Raw genomic sequence first — 20,980 nt, forward strand, 5'->3', positions numbered from 1 at the left:
GATGGCGGCATTCAAGAGAATCCGGAAAGTCTAAACCTTGTCTGTGGTATTCCGAGTAGGATTCAATGAATGAATGACTGTGACGAGCTCCAAACTCGCGATTGCGGGGCGTTAGTGACAGATGCAAAAGGATAGTAAATCCTATTCCAGCATGATCGAGAACCGACAGATGAATAGCCGTGCCGTGACAGGGTGCGTTGATCATTTTCACTGAGAGGATAAGATGAAGCCATTGACAAGGGTGATGCCTCCAGACGATTAGCCGTGCCGTGACAGGGCATTGGATCATTTTCCCGAGAGATGACCGAAAGTAGCCTTTGACAATGGTGATGTATCACATAAAGCCAGCCATGGAAAGGAGTAAGACTGATTGGATGAAGATAGCAGGAAAGCAGAGGTTTAGAGGAACGAAAAGCATCTCCATTCGCTTATCTGAAATTCCTACCAATGATTTACATAAGTACCTCTATCCCTATTCTATTATTTATTATTCGAAAACATCATTATCAATTTATATCTGCCTAACTGAGATTTGCAAGGTGACCATAGCTTGCTTCATACTGACAATCTCCGTGGGATTCGACCCTTACTCACGTAATGTATTACTTGGACGACCCAGTGCACTTGCTGGTTAGTTACACGGAGTTGTGAACCATGGTCTTGGCATCATGTTTTTGGCGCCATTTCCAGGGAAAGAAAGAGCAATGAATTTTACATAATTAAAGTGTAATCACAATTTCGCGTACCAGTATCCCACCTGTGACTCGAGATTCTTACGAACCTCTCCTCGGCTGTTTATACTCCCTCTCACTTCTTCCTTGAATTTTTTTATGTTTTCAACTTCTTTGCAAAGGTTGGCGAGCATCGCTTCCATCTTAACCATTCTGTCCTCATCATGTGGTGATGATTGGTTGGCATTGGAGTGTTGAGAGTGGTTGTTGTGGCTTTGGTATGGTGGCTGTGAATAAGTGTTTTGTGTGGTCTGGTATGGTCTTTGGTTGGAGTTTTGGTGAGGGGAGTTGTTGTACTGGTTTGGATTATGAGTTATGTGGTCTTGGCCTTGGTTTTGTGGTTTCCCCACCCAAAGTTTGGGTGGTTCCTCCAACTAGAATTCTATGTTTTGGAGTATGGATCGTTAGCTTGCCTAGATAAATTTCCAAGGTAATTAGCTTCCTCCCAGTTAACTCCTTCTTCGGTCTCCAACTCTTCTTGGGGTGATGGTTGAATGTGGATAGCTGCAGCCTGATTCTTCTCCATTTGCTTGGTTAGTTCAGCCAATTGCTTTGTGATCATCTTATTCTGGGCCAGGATTGCATCCATATGGTTCAATTCCAGGACTTCCCTGTTGTTGCTCCTATCTGAGGCATAAAAATACTCATTGTCGGCCACTGTCTCTATAACATCAATGGCCTCCTCAATGGTCTTCTTCTTATTAAGAGAACCTCCAGACGAGTGGTCTACAGCTTTCTTTGATTCATGATTCAACCCTACATAGAAGATATGAATTTGTACCCACTCATTAAACATGTTAGTGGGGAATTTTCTTGTCAAATCCTTGAATCTCTCCCAAGCTTCATAAATGGTTTCACCATCTAGCTGTCTGAATGTCTGTACTTCCGTTCTCAGCCTATTTACTTTTTGTGGAGGGTAGAACCTTTTAGGAATCTATTCATTAAGAAATTCTGCTTTTTCACGCGTACACATCATAGATGCGTACGCGTCGCTCAAAATTGATTTAGCTCCACAATTGAATTTTTCATCACCACGTTGGGGGTAATGTTGGATGTCCAACGCTCCCTCTAACGTGAGTATCAGCCACTCATGCAGAGACTTGCTCTGCTTCTCTTTTAACGTTGGGGGCAACATTGGTGGTCTAACTTAGCCACCAATGTTGCTTCTTCTTCATCTTCTCCAGGCTCCTTCTTCAACCTTCCTCCATGCTTTCTTTCACCTATCATCAACCAATACATGCATCTAAGCCTTGCTAAGATCATGAGAATTCTAATCATTCTTAGCACACAAGTATTTATAGCAGAATTCTCATGAAATTTGCATCAAATTAACAATAGTTGGATGATTCTAGGTATGCATGAATTTCTAACCCAATTGCTTGCTTATAGCTCAAGAAAGTGCATAAAACCTATTAAAAACAAAGAGAAAGGCTGGTGAAACTAAACTAAGATGCCCTGGCATCACCCAGCCTTGTTTATTTCTTTTTGTTTCTTTCTCTTGAATTTTCTTTCTTTTTTATGGACCTCTTTCATTTGTCAAGTCTCACGGAATGTTAACTCAAGTTCATATCACAAAGTCATGCCAACCTCTAGCCTTATTCATAAATCAACTAATGAACCAGCACATACCACCACATGAACTTATTCTGTCTCATACCAACATAGACCTTTACTCTTTCTCTATTTCAAAATAATTTTTCTTTTATTCAAGCATGAGGAACAATGCAGACAATGATAAATCCCAATTTTGTGGTTTATATTGTGTAGAATTTGGGGGGTTTTGTCAATATTTTTTACACTTATTCACAAGAATTGCATGGTTTTGTATTCTCTTCCTAATATTGCTCCATGATGAAAAACATGCTTCTTTTGCCTTAAAATTGCTATATTTTGATCCTCTTTTATTACGATTCGATGCCGTGACGTCTTTGTTGAGTGATTTCAGAATTTTTAGGGCAAGAATGGCCTAAAAAAGAGAAAGAAAGCATGAACAAGAGGAAGGAACATGAAGATTTGGATTTTGGGAATTTTAGTATGGCCGCGCGCGCGCACCTCGCGCGCACGCGTGGATGTAGACAGCTGGAAGCGGCGCGCATAGATCGGTGCATCCGCGCGGATTAGAGAAATCTACACCGGCGCGCACGCGTGCATGGCGCGCACGCATGGATCGCAAAATCAATCAGCGCGTACGCGCGACAAGCTGCACGTGACCTCATTAAAGGAAATCATGCCTGGCAATTTTTGAGGCTCAAGAGGCCCAAATTCAAGCTGGTTTTGCATAGAAAAGACCCAAGGATGCTAGGGGAAAGGGGGGATCATTCATTCACACTTAGACACAATTTTTAGCTAGTTTTTGGTTCTTGTTCTTCTAGAGAGAAAAACCCTTGTTCCTCTCTAGATCTAGTTTGATTTGATCTTCCCTTGTTGAATTTTGAATTGGATCTTGTTGATTACTAGTTTTGATTGCTTAATTTAAATTCCTTAGTATAATTTTGTTTAGATCTTATGTTAGCTTTATGTTTTCTTGTCAATTGTTATTTTATTCCCATTTCATGAATCTTGTGAATCTTGAATTGTTAATGTTACATTGATGATTTCCATGGTTAATTGTGTTGTTTGAATGATTGTGTGTTGATAATTGTTAGTGGGTACTTGTTAATTTCAATTTAGTTGCAATTTGAATATGTCTTTTAGTAATGCTTACCATGTGTTTGATGAAATGTTTCCTTTAATTATGGAGTAGTTCTCTTTACTCTTGGCATAGGCTAAGGGAATTGGGTAAACTTGAGTCATTGGGTCTAATGGATTTGATGATTTGGGAACCCTTAGTGGTCAATTTGATAACCATTGACACTAGCCTACTACTAAGTCAATTAGTAGCTAGGTTGGGCCTTATGGGTTGATGTTGACTAAACCATTTAATATACTTCAAGTATAGAAGTAAACTTAATGTGTTTGGTTCCTCATAATTGTCAAGATATGCTTATTAGACAAGGATAGTGACCCCAGTTCCCATGTCTAGCTAAGAGTTGCTTTTATAATTCAAATTTGAAAACCTAAAATTCCTAATTGCTTTGTCTTAGTTATAGTTATTTGTTTGGTTTTAGAGTAGAATTATCTTGGATGTTATCTTATTAGTTTGGAATTGCCACATCTTGCTTTAGTTATTTGAATTAGTTTCTTGCACTTCAGGATTACTTACTTGGTAGGATTCTTAGTTTAATTTCTTGCTCATGACTTACAACTCCGGAATTCTAACCAATGTTGATGCACATGTTTGCCCATTCCTTATGAGACGACCCAAGGTTTGAATACTTCAGTTACCTTTATTGGGGTTGAACTTATGACAACCAATTCCTTCGAAATTTGATTCGCGGATTATTTGTCAGTTGAGGGCTATACTTGCAAAGCGGAAATCTTGTGAAATTCCTTACCGACGGTATTCCGCGCCCATCAAATTTTTGGCGCCGTTGCTGGGGAATGGTTGTAACATATGCCTTGATATTGGTTATGTGAATACGTGAATATTGTAGATAGTTTACTTGCTTTCAATACTTAGTTATAGTTTAGATTTCCTTTGTATGTGTGCTATGACTCCCAAGTTTGATGACTCGGTGTCAACCGAATTCTAGCTTAGCCGAGTTTGACCCTGAAATTGAAAGAACTTTGTTACACATTTGGCAAGCTAGACAGTGGTTGGACTATACAGCTAGTACTTCGGCCTCTCTTAAGGAACATACCGAATCAATAGACGGTACCGAGAGTGACTTGGAGTCCGCTACTTCCTATTCTTTTGTTGGCACTACTAATACATCTTTGCATCCTACAGGTGAACCATACATGGTAGAGCCATGACGGATCACTTTGCATGTGCAAGGGGCTCCGGATATCATACTTCAACCTTTGCAAGCAAGGTATCCTAACTTTGATCCCATCTTTGAGTTGAAGAGTAGCTTGATACATCTACTTCCTAAGTATCATGGGTTGCCGGGTCAAGACCCCATCCAACATCTAATAGATTTTCAAGTCGCTTGTTCTACGGCTCGAAGGCATGGAGCCGATGAGTTGGCTATTATGGTTTTTGCCTTTTCTTTCTCTCTTGAAGGGCAAGCAAAGACATGGTTTTATTCGCTATCAGATGAGATTGTGACCAATTGGAATTTCTTGAGAAGAGAGTTTTTAGACAAATTTTTTCTGCCGGAGAAGACCGATTACGTCCGGAAGGAGATCTCGGGTATAACACAAAAGGATGAAGAGAGTTTGTATGAATATTGGACTCGGTTCAAGAGGCTATTGGACCACACCATGGATTGAACACTCACTTGCTCATGAGTTACTTCACCGGAGGTCTTTGTGCGGAAGATAGAAGATTGCTCAACACTTCTAGTGGTGGTTCCCTTTCAAAAAACAAGACGGAGGGAGAAGCTTGGAAATTGATAAATGATGTTGCCAAGGCTACACAACATGTAAGGGTGAGAAGTAATCCTCTCAAGGGTGTGGTAGAACCATCACCGTCCGAAGCAAGCTTGACCAAGGTGCTTGGGGATATGACCACTATCCTCACGCAAATACAAAAAGATAAAAAGGAATACTACTCCATCCAAGCCATCCAAGCCCCACCCCAAGCTGCTCAACTTGAAGGCCCTCCTAGAATTTGTAGTTTGTGCTCTAGCACCACACATTACACCGATCAATGCCATCAAATTCAAGAGGAGCATGCCCTTGTCGTGGCCAATGTGAATTACAACAACTGTCCGCCCTATTGTTCTCAAGGCCAAAACATCTACTCTCATAGTAGTAATCAAAATCAAGGGTGGAGGGATAACACACAAGGGAGCAATCAAAACCAAAGATGGAACAACTCTTCTTCTCATTACAACAACAACCAATCTTCATCCCAATACCACCATAACAACAACAACCACCAAGCCAACCAAAATCACCACAACCAAAACCAAAACAACTACACCAAATACCAAGCACCACACCATAGACAACAATTCAACCAAACCTCTTCATCTTTCACCAATCAAGTTGATGAGCTTAGAGCCACTATGGAGAAATGGGACGAGAGCAACAAGGCTCAATTCGATGCCTTGGGCGCTCAATTGGCCAACCTCGCCGACATGATTTCAAAGATGTCTATGTCCTCCTCCAACAACAACACTAACCAACCCTCAAGCTCTTCCAACCTTCCATCCCAGCCATTTCCAAACCCCAAGGGCGGTCTCAACGCTATCACTCTACGGTCGGGGACTACATTGGAGGAGATAACTACTAAGGTCATGGAAGACATTCATGAGGAAGAAGTGGTTGTCGAAGCTCCGTATGAAGAAGAGGAGGTAGACAAAAGGCATGAGGAATAAGGAGTAAGCCTTAAGGAACCCAAGAGGAAAGCTATAGTGGATGAGTCCATTCCTATCCCATTCCCTTCCATGGTGAAGAAGGCAAAGAAGACTCCGGAAGTTGATTTAAACATGCTTCAAGTGTTCAAGAAGGTTGAGGTAACCATACCACTTCTTGATGCTATCCAACAAATTCCGAAGTATGCAAAATTTCTGAAAGACTTGTGTACACACAAGGATAGGATAGGAGAGTTGGAGACATTATCCTTGGGTAGTTCAATTTATTCCTTGATGGAGCCTATTCCAAAGAAATGTGGTTACCTTGGGCCTTGTTTGGTGTCTTGTTGTATTGGTGGGCGCACTTTTCATGACTGTATGTGTGATCTAGGAGCTTGCGTAAGCATCATGCCACTTTCTATCTTTGTGCGGTTGAATTTAGCTCCATTAAAGAAGTCGGCAGTGAAGTTTGCCTTAGCCGATAAAAGTGTGATCACTGTGATAGGAATAGCAGAAGATGTACTTGTGGCGATCAAGGACTTGGTATTTCTGGTTGACTTTTACATCCTTGAAATACCCCAAACAGAAAATAGAAGCTCCTCCTCCGTTCTACTTGGTAGATCCTTCCTTAAGACCTCTAAATTCAAGCTAGATGCCTTCACTGGCACATATTTTTCTGAGGTCAGAGACAAGACTATCAAGTTCAATTTGGAAGAGGCTATGAAGCATCCTCCCGAAGAGCATTCTGTTCTCTGATGTGATGTAATCGATGAAGTGGTAGCGGAAGTGCGAAAAGAATACCACAACAAGTTATGCTACCCCATTGTTGAGGAGACGGATGACCAAGAGGGTGAACAGGAGAAAGTTGTTGAGAATGAACTCTCTGAGCTTGATGAAAATGAACCTCAGCTTGAGGCAAAGAGTGAACTGAAGCCTCTTCCATCTCATTTGAAGTATGCTTTCTTAGAGGATAACCAAAGGTTTCCAGTCATTATTGCTAGTGAACTTTCTAGTAAAGAAGAAGGGAAGCTCCTAGACGTTCTAAGAAAGTACAAGAAGGCAATTGGTTGGAGCCTAGGCAATATTGTGGTGATTGACCCCCGCAAGTGCATGCATCGTATATTTCTCCAAGAGGGAGCTCAGCCGGTTAGGCAACCGAAAAGGAGGCTTAACCCAACCATCCTTGATGTGGTAAAGAAGGAGGTCACTAGGCTACTTGATGCGGGTATCATATACCCAATTTCTGACAGTGAGTGGGTGAGCCCGGTCCAGGTTGTTCCCAAGAAATTGGGCATCACTACAATTAAAAAGGATTATGGTGAAGTGGTCACCAAGAGAGTACAAAATGCATGGCGAGTGTGCATCGATTATAGAAGCTTGAATGCCGCTACAAGGAAGGACCACTACCCTTTGCCCTTTATTGACCAGATGTTGGACCGTTTGGCGGGTAAATCCCATTATTGCTTTCTTGATGGATTCACTGGTTACTTCTAAATTCACATTGCCCCTGAGGACTAGGAAAAGACCACATTCACTTGTCCTTTTGGCACCTTTGCCTACAAAAGGATTCCATTTGGACTATGTAATGCACCTGCTACTTTTCAGCGGTGTATGACAAGTGTCTTTTCCGATCTGATGGAAGATTGTCTGGAAGTCTTTATGGATGACTTTAGTGTTTATGGAACTTCATTTTATTGTTTCTTAGAGAACTTGGCCAAAGTCTTAGCTAGATGTGTTGACACTAACCTTGTCTTGAATATTGAAAAATGCCACTTTATGGTAAGACAAGGAATAATGTTAGGACATGGAGTATCTCATGAAGGCATTTCTATAGACCCAGCCAAGGTCGATGTTATCACCACTTTACCTCACCCCTCATCTGTGAGGGAGGTCTACTCATTTTTGGGACATGCAGAATTTTACAGGCGCTTTATTAAGGATTTCAGCAAGATTGCTTTGCCGTTGTCGCGCCTACTCCAAAAAGATGTAGACTTTGGGTTTGACAGTGCATGTGTGAGTGCGTTTGAAGAGTTAAGGAGAGTTCTTACCACAGCACCGATTGTGCGAGGCCCCAACTGGACGCTACCATTCGAGATAATGTGCGATGCGTCAAACCATGCTGTAGGTGCCGCGCTTACACAGCGCGATGGTAAACTTCCTTATGTCATTGCTTACTCTTCTAAAACATTGGATGCAACACAATCTAACTATACCACTACAGAAAAGGAACTCTTAGCTATTGTTCATACTTTAGATAAATTCAGATCTTATTTGCTAGGGTCCAAGATAGTGGTATACACGGATCATGCAGCTTTGAAGTACTTATAGACAAAGAATGAGTCAAAACCTAGACTCATACGTTGGATCTTACTTTTGAAAGAATTCGGCATTGAGATTAGGGACCGGAGTGGGTCTCAAAACTTGGTTGCAGATCATTTAAGCCACCTTGAGAATTTAAAATTTGACCCATTTCCGATCGATGACTCGTTCCCATTAGATAGTTTGCATGCTGTGTCGGATAGCTTTCCTTGGTTTGCACCAATGGCAAACTACTTGATTGCAAAAATCTTCCCTCCTAACTTTTCTAAACACCAAAGAGACAAGTTGAGGAGTGATTCCAAATACTACATTTGGGATGACCCTCACTTGTGAAAGAGGGGAGTGGACAAAGTAATTCGAAGATGTGTCCCGGAATCTGAAATCCAACCCATTCTTGATGCTTGCCATTCGTCCGAGTGTGGCGGCCACTTTGGCCCACAGCGGATAGCTAAAAAGGTGTTGGATTATGGATTCTGGTGGCCAACTTTATTCAAGGACGCTAACCGGTTCTGTGTATCTTGCCATCAGTGTCAAAAGTCGGGAAACACGTCCCAAAGGGATGAGATGCCTCAGCAACCTATGTTGTTCTGTGAGATATTTGATGTATGGGGTATTGACTTTATGGGACCGTTTCCCAACTCAAGTGGGTATCTGTATATTCTGTTAGCGGTTGACTATGTGTCAAAGTGGGTAAAAGCAATACCTACTCGCCTTGATGAAGCCAACACCGTCATTTCTTTTATTAGGAATAATATTGTATGCCGTTATGGGTCGCCACGAGCAATTGTGAGCGACCAAGGATCCCACTTTTGTAACAGAAAAGTAGAGGCACTGCTCAAGCGCTATGGGGTATTGCGTAAGGTTGCCACTGCTTATCACCCGCAAACCAACAGGCAAGCAGAAGTGTCCAACCAGGAGATTAAGAGAATATTGGAGAAAGTGGTAAACCCACAAAGGAAGGATTGGAGCCTCCGGCTAGGAGATGTACTTTGGGCGTATAGGACGGCCTATAAGACTCCGTTAGGGATGAGCCCCTTTCGGATCTTCCATGGGAAGGCATGCCACCTTCCGATAGAGATTGAGCATTAAGCCTATTGGGCAGTAAAGCAGTGCAACATGGATTTCACCACGGCGGGTGTGGCCAGGAAATTAGAGCTAGAGGAGCTCGAGTGTTTGAGGAACGAAGCATATGAAAATGCCCGGATCTACAAGAAAAAGACTAAAGCATTCCATGACCATCACATTTGGAAGAAGGATTTTCAAGAAGGTGATGAGGTTCTCCTCTTCAACTCGAGGCATAGATTCATGCCTGGCAAGCTCCGTTCTAGATGGGAAGGACCCTTCAAGGTGAAAGAGATAAAGCCCTATCGGGTGGTAGAATTGTTTGATCCTAAAAGTTAAGCAACTTTCAAGGTGAATGGACATAGAGTGAAGAAGTACCATGGCTACAAGTTTCCAAAAGAGCTAGAGGTATTCCTACTAACGGATGCACCTAGAGAAGGAGAAGCTTGAGGGACTGACTGTCCAACTTAAGGACGTTAAAGAAAAGTGCTTGGTGAGAGGCACACCACCATGGTAAGATCTTCTTTGTGTATACCTTCTTGCCTTTAGCACTAGATTTTTGTACATTTTGTGACTTCTTAATGTTGTTGATTGCTTAGGAATGCTAGTTTTGTTGATCTTGTTGGATAACTAGGATGTTTATATATATTTCATCATTTTGGTATGGATGAATTGTTGAAGTAGAGAGAATGCTATGTTTTGAATATTGCATGAATTTGTGAGTGTTTTCTTGACCACCTAGCTTAAACACCTGCCAAGAATGTGTTAGAAAAGCACTTTCTATGTTGTTTATAAAAAAAAAGGAAAAAAGGGGCATCCGCGCGCGAGGGCACTGTGCGAGCGTGCACCGGTGGTGCATTTCACACTCCTAGTATAAAAAATCGAGAGTTATGCCCACTTCGTGCAAGGAACCCACGCGCCAGCGTGCATGACGCCTGTGCGCCCCTTGCAACTTGGCCATCGACGCACAAGCGCACTCTGCGCGTGCGCGTCTGTTGTGCAATCTGAACTCCCTGGTACAAAACCCAGAGAGTTGTTCCAAACGTGTGCCTATTTTGTGCCCGCGACTGACGCGCAGGCGCACTTTACGCGTCTGCGCACGCGTCTGCGTACTGTGCGCGTCTGCACTGCCTGTGCTGCATGCAAAATCTGATACAAATAACCCGAGAGTTAGGCTTACTTTGTGCCAACTCTGTGCCAGGAGCCTAACTGTCTTCACGCGTACATGCCCTTGACGCGTACGCGCCCCTCGCTCAACCCTCACCGACGCGCAAGCGCACCGTGCGCACGCGTGTCGGTCGCGCGAACCAGTTTTAAAGCTAGCGCGCCCTGCTTCTGTCCTTCTCCCACATCCTTTCTTGTTTCTTTCTTCTTCTTTCTTCCATCACTTTTCTTCTTCTTCTTCTTCTTCTTCCACAACCCACCACCACCGTCTCGATCTACTCACCGGCGATGACCACCACCTCCGGTGGCACTATATCCTCTCTCTCTCTTTCTCATTTTCACAAAAAGAAAACTCCACCTTGTTCTTTTACACTTCTCAAGGTTCTACTACTTCTATATCTCATCTCTTACTCTTTTTGCATAATCTCTTTTTCTAGTTAGACGTTTCTTGTTGATTCACTTATTTTCTCTTTTAGTTGCATGCTTATACTACTTGCTTTTTGTTTGTTTACTTTTTTTTTTTGCTTTTCCATGGATGTTGAATTTGAGTTTTAATTTGCTTTAATAGATCTTGTTGTCTTTCATTCTCTTTGTCAGTAGGTGATGCTGTGTGATGATTGATATTTCATTTTGGGCTTCTAATTGGTTGAGTATCACATAATTGCTCATTGCTTGATAACTGCACGCCAAGTGTTCGAGGAAATGCACGAATGCCATTTTGGTTTATTTTAGTCATATACCTTCAATTTGGTGCTTCCTCCTCATTCACTTGCTCTCTTTTAAGTGCATTGAGTCCACTTTGCCTTATGCTTGCTAATTAGATACTCATTGAACATGACTTGCTATTTGCTATGGATGCTTGAGATTATTCTTCTCATGCCATATTGCATGCTTTACTCGCTCTTGCATCCCATGCGAAGTGTTGTGACCCATGCCTCTATAATCATCTTGTTGCACTATTTCTTTTGGGCACTACCTTTCACTTACATGTTTTTGTTGAGATGATTCTTTGGGTTTAATGTTTTCCCTTTTTCCCTTCCTTTTTCAAGATGGCCACCGAGAAAGGCAAGGAGAAAGCTTCAAGGAAACCGGCCACAAAGGGGGCACCCCAAAAGTCAAACTCTAAGGCGCACCCTACATTAGGAGCCAAACCCCTATCTAAGAAGGCAAAGGCACCCGCTCCTATTGATGAAAAAGAGAAGAGCAAACTGGCAAAGGATTCTTCAAGGTTCCCCAACCGCTTCTGTGAACTTGTGTTCCCCACCATGGTTGAAAAGAACTATCATGCCGAGCATCTACTCATTGTATCTTGCCCTGCATTGATCGGCAAGGATGGAAGTTTCTTCTGAGAAAACCACAGAAGGTCAACCTCTCATGGGTGGTAGAATTCTACACTAACTACCATCTTCCTCCTCTTCGATCGGTATACGTGCGCTGGAAGTAAGTCTCAGTTTCAGAAGAGGCTATTCAGCAAGTGCTTAATGTCTTACCGGTACCAAGTGACATGGATGGCTACCAAAAGGTCTTACGTCAGCGAGAAGAGTTTGGATTTGATTGGGACTCGATCCTCCGAGCCATTGCTGAACCAGAGACATTTTGGACCCATGGTCAACTCCGGATGAGGCCCAAGTGCATTGATGCACGTTTTCTCACTGTAGAAGCTAGAGCTTGGGCCCAGATCCTATCCCACTATGTGCTACCTAGCACTCACAAGTTGTCCTTCACAGCGGATCTCGCCTTGCTTATTTGGTGTGTTCTCACGGAGAGACCGGTAAACATTCTGCTTCTTATCAAGCAAGCAATGGGTCAAGTCCACGCTTGGGGTAATTTGCCATTTTCAGCATTGGTATCTGATTTAGTTGCTGTTGCGGGTGTTCCTTGGGAAGCCATGGACACGAAGGCTATAATTCCGGCTAAGGGTGATATTGTCCCAAGCAAAAAATACCTACAGCTTCCTATGAACAACCCTAGCCTTGACATAGCCCCTCCACCTACTATTCCTTCCACCTCATTGTCACCATGGCAAAGATCCACCCATCAAAGGATAGAAGATCTACACCAGAAGATTGATAGATATAAGTGACGCAACCAATGCCAATACACTTACATCAAGAAGCTCTTGCGCTGTGTTACCCCTAGCATGGAAGAACCCGAGATATTCACATCCACCTCAAACCCAAGTGACGGGAGCTCTGATGAAGGGGATAGTGAAGATTCTGGTTCCGACCAACCTTTGCGCATTATTGGTAGCACGGAGGACCGTGCTAAATTCTAAGTGTGGGGAGGTCGTTCGATCGATCTCCATTGGTAACAATCTCTTCCTTTCAATACTCATGGATTCATCTTTTGCTTGGTAGTTAGTACATTGCATGTATAGTTAGTCTTGCTTGTAAATACCCTTTGCATGATAGTTAGTCCCTATAGAGTTACTTGGTCAAAATAATGACTTCTGCCCCAAGAAACTATATTTTCGGGGTACCCTACCAATTTTGAAAAAAAAAATTTGCGGTAAACTTGCTTCAAGAATGTATTTTGGAACATAGTGATTGAGCTAAGAACACAAACATGTGAGTCTTGATCCTATTGTGTGGTTATATCTTCTAACCACTATTTCCAATTCTTGTGTGCATTATTCTCTCTCTATGACTGTAATCCTTGCTTTATCTGATTCTATATGTCCATTACTTTGTGTATGAATGCATTTACATGATTGAGGCCATCATTTCAATAGTCACTTTTTCCAAACGGCCTTAACCCTTTTATCTACCATTGCTAACCAATTTTGAGCCCATGATAAACCCTTTTTGTTCTTAAATAGAGCACATCAACAACCCTAAGTGAAAAATAATGAATGTCCCTAGATTTGGATCCTTGATTAGCTTTGGTAAGTGAAGGTGTGTATCATTCAAATGGGGGGGTGTACTTGGGAACTTGGGTAGATGTAAAGGCGTGTATTTGTAGTTGTAATTGGAAATTTTGGGAATTGGTAACATACTCATGTATTGAATGATTGAACCATATGCATTGAAACTTTTGTACATGAAACCCCAAGAAAAAGGGGACCAAAAAAAAATATTATGTGTATATACGAGTGATAAACTACTATTCTATGGTTTATCTTGTGCTCATTTGAGTGGTTTTTATCAAGTCCTTACCCACTTATTCATACTATTTGCATAGTTTTACATTTTCCTTCCTGATTTTGTGCTATGATTGAAAACATGCTTTCTATGGTCTTAATTTGCTAATATTAATCCTCTCTTATTACCATTAGATGCCTTGATATGTGTGTTAAGTGATTTCAGAGTTTATAGGGCAGGAATGGCTCAGAGGATGGAAAGGAAGCATGCAAAAGTGGAAGGAATACATGAAGTTGGAGAAACTGCTAAGCTGTCCAGCCTGACCTCTTTGCACTCAAACGGCTCTAACTTTAGCTACAGAGGTCCAAATGACGTGATTCCAGTTGCGTTGGAAAGCTAACGTCTGGAGCTTCGATATGATATATAATATGCTATAGTTTCCCTGATGCTAAGCGACGCGATCGCGTGACCCATGCGACCGCATCACAGTGACGAAAATCAGCATGTTTGAATTCACAACCAGCGAATTCTGGGCTATTTCTGACCCAGTTTGCGGCCCAGAAAACACAGATTAGAAGCTGTAAAGTGGGAAAATGCATCCATTCATGATCAAGCTCTCATAATTCACAATTTTAGGAGTAGATGTAGTTTTTAGAGAGAGAGGTTCTCTCCTCTCTCTTAGGATTAGGATTTAGGACTTCTCTTAGTTTTAGAAGTGACTCTCAATCCCAGGTTCAATGTTCTTTTTATTTATTTTCTCAATTTAGTTTATGAACTCTTTATGTTTGGATTGATTTTCTTAATTAATGTTATTTGAGGTATTTTCAGATTTGATTTGCTTTGCTTTATTTATATGAATGCTTTTAATTTAATTTAGATATTTTCCCTTTTGGCCTTGGTTAAATAATTGGTGACTCTTGAGTTATCCAACTCGAGGTGTTGATTGAAAATTGGAATTTTTCAAGAAATAATTCGAGATCCTATAACTCTAGCCTTTCCCAAGGAAAGACTAGGACTTGAGGATTCGAAATTAATTCATCCACTTAACTTACCTTCATAGTTCGAGGTTAACAAAGTGGGAGAAAAATCCAATTCTCATTACAATTGATAAGGATAACCAGAATAGGACATCCAGTTCTTCATACCTTGCCAAGAGATTTTATTATTGTTAATTTATTTTACTTTTCATTTAAATATACCTGTGCCCATTGCCCAAACTCAACATTCCCCAGAAAACTCATAACCAATAATAAATACACCTCCCTGCAATTCCTTGAGAAGACGACCCGAGGTTAAATACTCGGTTATCAATTTTAAAAGGGGTTTGTTACTTGTGACAACCAAAACGTTTGTAGGAAAGGACTTTTGAAGGTTTAGAAACTATACTTGCAACGAGGATTTATCTGCAAATTTCTAGACCACGTAAAAGTTCTCTCATCAAAATGGCGCCGTTGCCGGGGAATTGCAAACGTGTGCCTTATTATTGGCTATTGTAAATATTTAAAAAAAAATTCAGATTTTTATTTTAAAATATTTTTATCTTATCTTATCTTAGTTTTCAAAATTCAATTGTTTAAAAAAATCATCTCTTTTTCAAAATATTTTCTTTTTGTTAGTTTTTATTTTTTTTTTCTCCTACTACTATGAATTCTCACCCCTGTCGCTTCAAGTTTGATTCCAATGTTGTTGTTAGGAATGGAAACTATAATGAGAACAGGCATCAAGGTTGGAAGAATCAAAGATGGGAGGAGCCACAAGGATTTACTCAACCCTCATGGCAACAACCGCCTCCAATGGACTATCAACAACTATTCTGTGATGCATATCAAGGTAATGGCTATGGTGAGCGCTCTTTTGATTATCAACAACCACCATCATACGCCTATGAACCCCCTCCTCAACATAACTTTGGACCACCAAACTCACAAGCCCCTTTTCACCATTCACCTCCATATGACCCTAACCCATATCCACCATACCAACCACCTTATGAGCCAAATGAACCCTCCTATCCTCCCCAAACCTCCATGGAGAAAGCACTTGCCGATCTAAACTCTACTATACAAGCTTTCGCCGCCCAAATCGGACCACCAAATACCTTCAACAATCAACCCTCAAGCTCTAGTGCACTTCCTTTTCAATCACAGAATGATCTCCCCATCCCACCACCACCTCAATATTTCCCATCTCCATATCCATCAATCCAAGAGCACTATGATCCTACCTATGATAGCCGAGCGTAACAAGAATGAATGGATCGTCTCAAGGATCAATTTCATGCAACCCTTCATTAATTAAATCAAGCGATAAGTCAATTAGGTTCCCGACGCTCGGACACTCAAAGTGCTCCCATGGCTACATATGAAGAATCAATAAAAGAGCGTAGCATGAAAGAGATACTAGAAACTCCAGTGAACAGTACGGAGCATGACTTTGTACTGGAACAAGTAGAGGAAGCCGGAATTATTGAAGAAGAAGAAGTGGTTGAAGACTTAGGAGATGCTGAACCTCCATGGGAAAGTCCAGTCATAGAACCCCCTTCCAAGGCGTTTGAAATTGATGCTGAGGAGGGTGTACAACCTCCAAAGCATATCACAGTTAAAGACTTGAAAGAGGCTGATCAAGAGATGGAGATTCAAGAAGAAGAAGCACAACCTTCCATGCCCTTGGAAAGCAATGAAGAGGAGATTGAATTGGAAGAAAGCTGCCAAGAGGAAGAGGTTGAAATTGAAGAAGCTTTCAAAGAGGTGGTAATTATCAGAGAAGAGCACAAGGGAGTGGAGCTTGCAATTTCATTGAAAATACCTCCCCCTAAGTTACCATCATCCTTCACAACATTCAAGTGGGTAAATTTCATATCCCTTAGCTTTCTAATCCCACTTGAATATGGGCTACTGGAGACGGATGGTCAACTTAGAGCTCTTTGTGGCATTAAGAGTAAGAGGAAGATGGTCAGTGGTAAGAATTATCCTGCAAGGTTCATCATGGTTGGAAGCTTTAAGTTTAAATGCAAAGGTTGGTGTAAAGCTCAACTGAATGTGTCTAGGAAGTTGTTTGGCCGCTTACGTGAGAATTCAGACTGCTTGCCACCCGGATGGAACAATATTGCTCAACCAAAAGACGGGTGCAAAGGCAAGGTCTGGGACCCCGGAATCCATTCTATCAATCACCACAATTGGGGCCTGGTCACTTGCTTTAACTTACTTGAAGGCTTTCTGCGCCTAGTTTGGGACCCCGGAGGTTACTGGAGATACAAACATTGGTGGAGATTCCTGGATGAATACAAGCATAAGCCACCATAACAGGAAGCTCATCAAATGTCCAACTTATGGACTCTAACTAAAAGTGCTAGGTGGGAGACAACCCACCATGGTATGATCGTTCCTTTTTCATTTTTATTTAGTTTTATTTGTTTTCGAGTTTTATTTTATTTTATTATATTGAACCTGGAGCTTTGCATCACATTCATATTAACACTGCATTCTGCATTTTTTCAGATTATGAAAAAAAAAAAAGCACGCACGTGAAGCGGCAGCGTCGTTGACGCGTCCACGTCACCAGTGCGTTAGAAGGAAAAGAAATTGAACAGAGAGTTACGCAGGAGCAGGGCTGGAGGCGTGCCAAGGGCACAAATCGTCCCACGCGTCCGCGTCACCCACGCAACCGCGTGGCCCTGGATTTCGACGTAACAAGGTGTATGGCTGAAAGTTGAGCTGGAATTGGGCTGGACTCGTGCTGGAAGCCCAAGCCCTACCACGCAACCGCGTGCCCCACGCAGCCGCGTCATTTTAAGAAAAAGGCCACCCGCGCGATCGCGTCGACCACGCGACCGCGTCACCCTGGATTTTGGCAATACTAAGTTTTGAACAGAGAGTTGTGAGACCGCGAGGCTGCACTCACGCCACTAGCACAAATCAAGTCACGCGATCGCGTGCCCCACGCGTCTGCGTCACCCAACCTTATCGCGCACCACGCGACCGCGTCGCCAGCGTCCCACAACCTATCCAGATTAGTGCCGATTATCTTATTTTTCTTTTCTAATCCTAATTTCTTCTATCTTTTCTTCTTTCTTTCTTACTTTATTTCTTTCCCTTCTCATTCTTCTTATCTTTCTTTTTTATTTTATTTTATTTGCATACTTTCATTCATTTGCATTATTTTCGTTGGTGTTAGAAATTTATTTGGAACATGTTGTTAGTTTGAAAGACTTGGTAATCTAACTTGGACATTGAATGCTTGATCTATGCTACTCATGCCTTTGCTAGCATGCCAATAAACACCCTGCATTCACTTGTTATCATATGCACTAGCTATTTTCCATTGATGACTTTTCACATGTACTCATGAGCGTGTGTTAATGTCATTCTTTTTTATTGTGCATTGATTACCAGCTTTTCCGCTCTCTTCCTTGCTCTAACCTTTAGCTTTAAAAGTCACTTTCTTTTTCCCTTTTCAGGATGGCCACCAAGAAGGGTAAAAAGAAAGCTACTCCCAAATCAACAGCAAGGAAAAGAACAAAAGGAGCCCCAGCTGAGGAACCACAACCCCCGTCCACTTGCACATCTTAGCATGCACCGAGGACGGTGCAATCTTTAAGTGTGGGGAGGTCGATACCGATCTCCATGGGTTAGTATTTCCTTCTCAAACACCAATGTTTTATTTTTCTTGTTAGTTGTTATATTTGCATGTTTGATTGCATATTTGTTTGTTTGATTTTATGCATACTCTACCACTTGGTTGAAGTAATATTTCCTTTTTCAAGAAACCTTTTAAGAGTATTTCACTAATTTGAATAAAAATTTAATGTTACACTTGTTTGAAGAGATATTATACTGGAACATGGTTTAGAGCACGAACACACAAAACCTGTGAGATTTTTGAGCCTATTTGAATTGGTTGCATTTTACCAACCAATATTTTATTTTTGGTGTGTGTTTTTCTCTCTAATATTGTGATCTTTGTCTTGCTTAATTCTATATTTTCATTATTTGATGTATGCATAAACTTACATGATCGAGGCCTTTGTTTCACTAAGCTTACATACCCATATGGCCTTACCTTTCATTATCCTTTGCAAACCAATTTGAGCCTATTTTACCCCTTTGTTCTTTACTTTAGCATATCATTAACTCTAAGTGAAAAACAATAATGTCCTTAATTTGAATCCTTGGTTAGCTTAGACTAGTGAAAATGCTCATGAATTAAGTGTGGGGAAAAGTGAATTTGGAAACATTTGGTTTGAGAATTGAGTATGCTAGAATTTTATGAAAATGTGAAAAAAAAAGTGTTTAGGACATGATTCATTCATCCAATAATTTAATCATATGCATTGAGGAAAAAAAAAGAAAAGAAGGAAAAAGAGCAAATAAGAAAAAGGGGACAAAATGTCCCAAAGTAAATGTTGAAAACAATGCATATGTACTGTACTTGAAATTAGAATGCATGAATATGTGGAAAACATGGTTAATGGATGGTTAGATATTGTATTATGATTACATGGATTGTCTAAAGTTAGGTGGAATGTTTAAAGATAATTGAGGATTCAAATTTTAGTCCACTTGGCCAAATACAATCCTACCTTGACCCTAACCCCATTACAACCCTTAATAGACCTCTTGATATGTGTATCTGTGCATTAAATTTATGTTGATTGTTAGATGAAGAGCAAGCCTTAGAAAGCAAGGTTAGTGGAGAATTGAGAGAATCGAATCTAAAACACTTGAGTGATTAGAGTGTATACACTATCAGTGAGGGTTCGATGCTCAATTCCTTGTTCCCTGCTTTCATGAGCCATTTTCTTCTTGCAAGTCTATTTGTACTTCATTTTCATGATTTAAATTAGTGAAATCCAGTTCATATTTTTTTTTCTTGAAGGATTTGTTTACTTTTAACTAAGTAGGTAGAATCATTTTGCATGTAGTTGCATTCATATAAATAGGTTGCATTTCATACTTTCTTACATTCCTCTTCATCTTTATAGCTTCTCTTGAGCTTAGCATGAGGACATGCTATTGTTTAAGTGTGGGGAGGTTGATAATCTACTATTTTATGGTTTATCTTGTGCTCATTTAGTGGTTTTTATCAAGTCCTTACCCACTTATTCAAACTATTTGCATAGTTTTACATTTTCCTTCCTGATTTTGTGCTATGATTGAAAACATGCTTTCTATGGTCTTAATTTGCTAATATTAATCCTCTCTTATTACCATTAGATGCCTTGATATGTGTGTTAAGTGATTTCAGAGTTTATAGGGCAGGAATGGCTCAGAGGATGGAAAGGAAGCATGCAAAAGTGGAAGGAATACAAGAAGTTGGAGAAACTGCTAAGCTGTCCAGCCTGACCTCTTTGCACTCAAACGGCTATAACTTTAGCTACAGAGGTCCAAATGACGCGGTTCTAGTTGCGTTGGAAAGCTAATGTCCGGGGCTTCGATTTGATATATAATATGCCATAGTTTCCCTGAAACTAAGTGACGCGACCGCGTGACCCATGCGACCGCATCGCAGTGACGAAAATCAGCGTGTTTGAATTCGCAACCAGCGAATTCTGGGCTGTTTCTGACCCAGTTTGCGGCCCAGAAAACACAGATTAGAGGCTATAAAGTGGGAGAATGCATCCATTCATGATCAGGCTCTCATAATTCACAATTTTAGGAATAGATGTAGTTTTTAGAGAGAGAGGTTCTCTCCTCTCTCTTAGGATTAGGATTTAGGACTTCTCTTAGTTTTAGGAGTGACTCTCAATCCCAGGTTCAATGTTATTTTTATTTATTTTCTCAATTTAGTTTATGAACTCTTTATGTTTGGATTGATTTTCTTAATTAATGTTATTTGAGGTATTTTCAGATTTGATTTGCTTTGCTTTATTTATATGAATGCTTTTAATTTAATTTAGATATTTTCCCTTTTGGCCTTGGTTAAATAATTGGTGACTCTTGAGTTATCCAACTCGAGGTGTTGATTGAAAATTAGAATTTTTCAAGAAATAATTTGAGATCCTATAACTCTAGCCTTTTCCAAGGAAAGACTAGGACTTGAGGATTCGAAATTAATTCATCCACTTAACTTACCTTCATAGTTAGAGGTTAACAAAGTGGGAGAAAAATCCAATTCTCATTACAATTAATAAGGATAACCAGGATAGGACTTTCAGTTCTTCATACCTTGCCAAGAGATTTTATTATTGTTAATTTATTTTACTTGTCATTTAAATATACCTGTGCCCATTGCCCAAACTCAACATTCCCCAGAAAACTCATAACCAATAATAAATACACCTCCC

The 20,980-nt window shown here is 40.8% G+C and overlaps 1 non-coding gene across 1 annotated transcript; it reads left to right on the plus strand.

Moving 5' to 3' along the window:
• The first annotated feature begins 1,525 nt into the window (after positions 1 to 1,525).
• Positions 1,526 to 1,629, plus strand: LOC112752353 (small nucleolar RNA R71). Its single transcript, XR_003176793.1, has one exon. It is a non-coding gene; the product is annotated as a small nucleolar RNA R71 (small nucleolar RNA).
• The last annotated feature ends 19,351 nt before the right edge of the window (positions 1,630 to 20,980 follow it).

Source organism: Arachis hypogaea, chromosome 15, assembly GCF_003086295.3.
Source record: "Arachis hypogaea cultivar Tifrunner chromosome 15, arahy.Tifrunner.gnm2.J5K5, whole genome shotgun sequence".
In the NCBI taxonomy this organism is placed as follows: domain Eukaryota; kingdom Viridiplantae; phylum Streptophyta; class Magnoliopsida; order Fabales; family Fabaceae; genus Arachis; species Arachis hypogaea.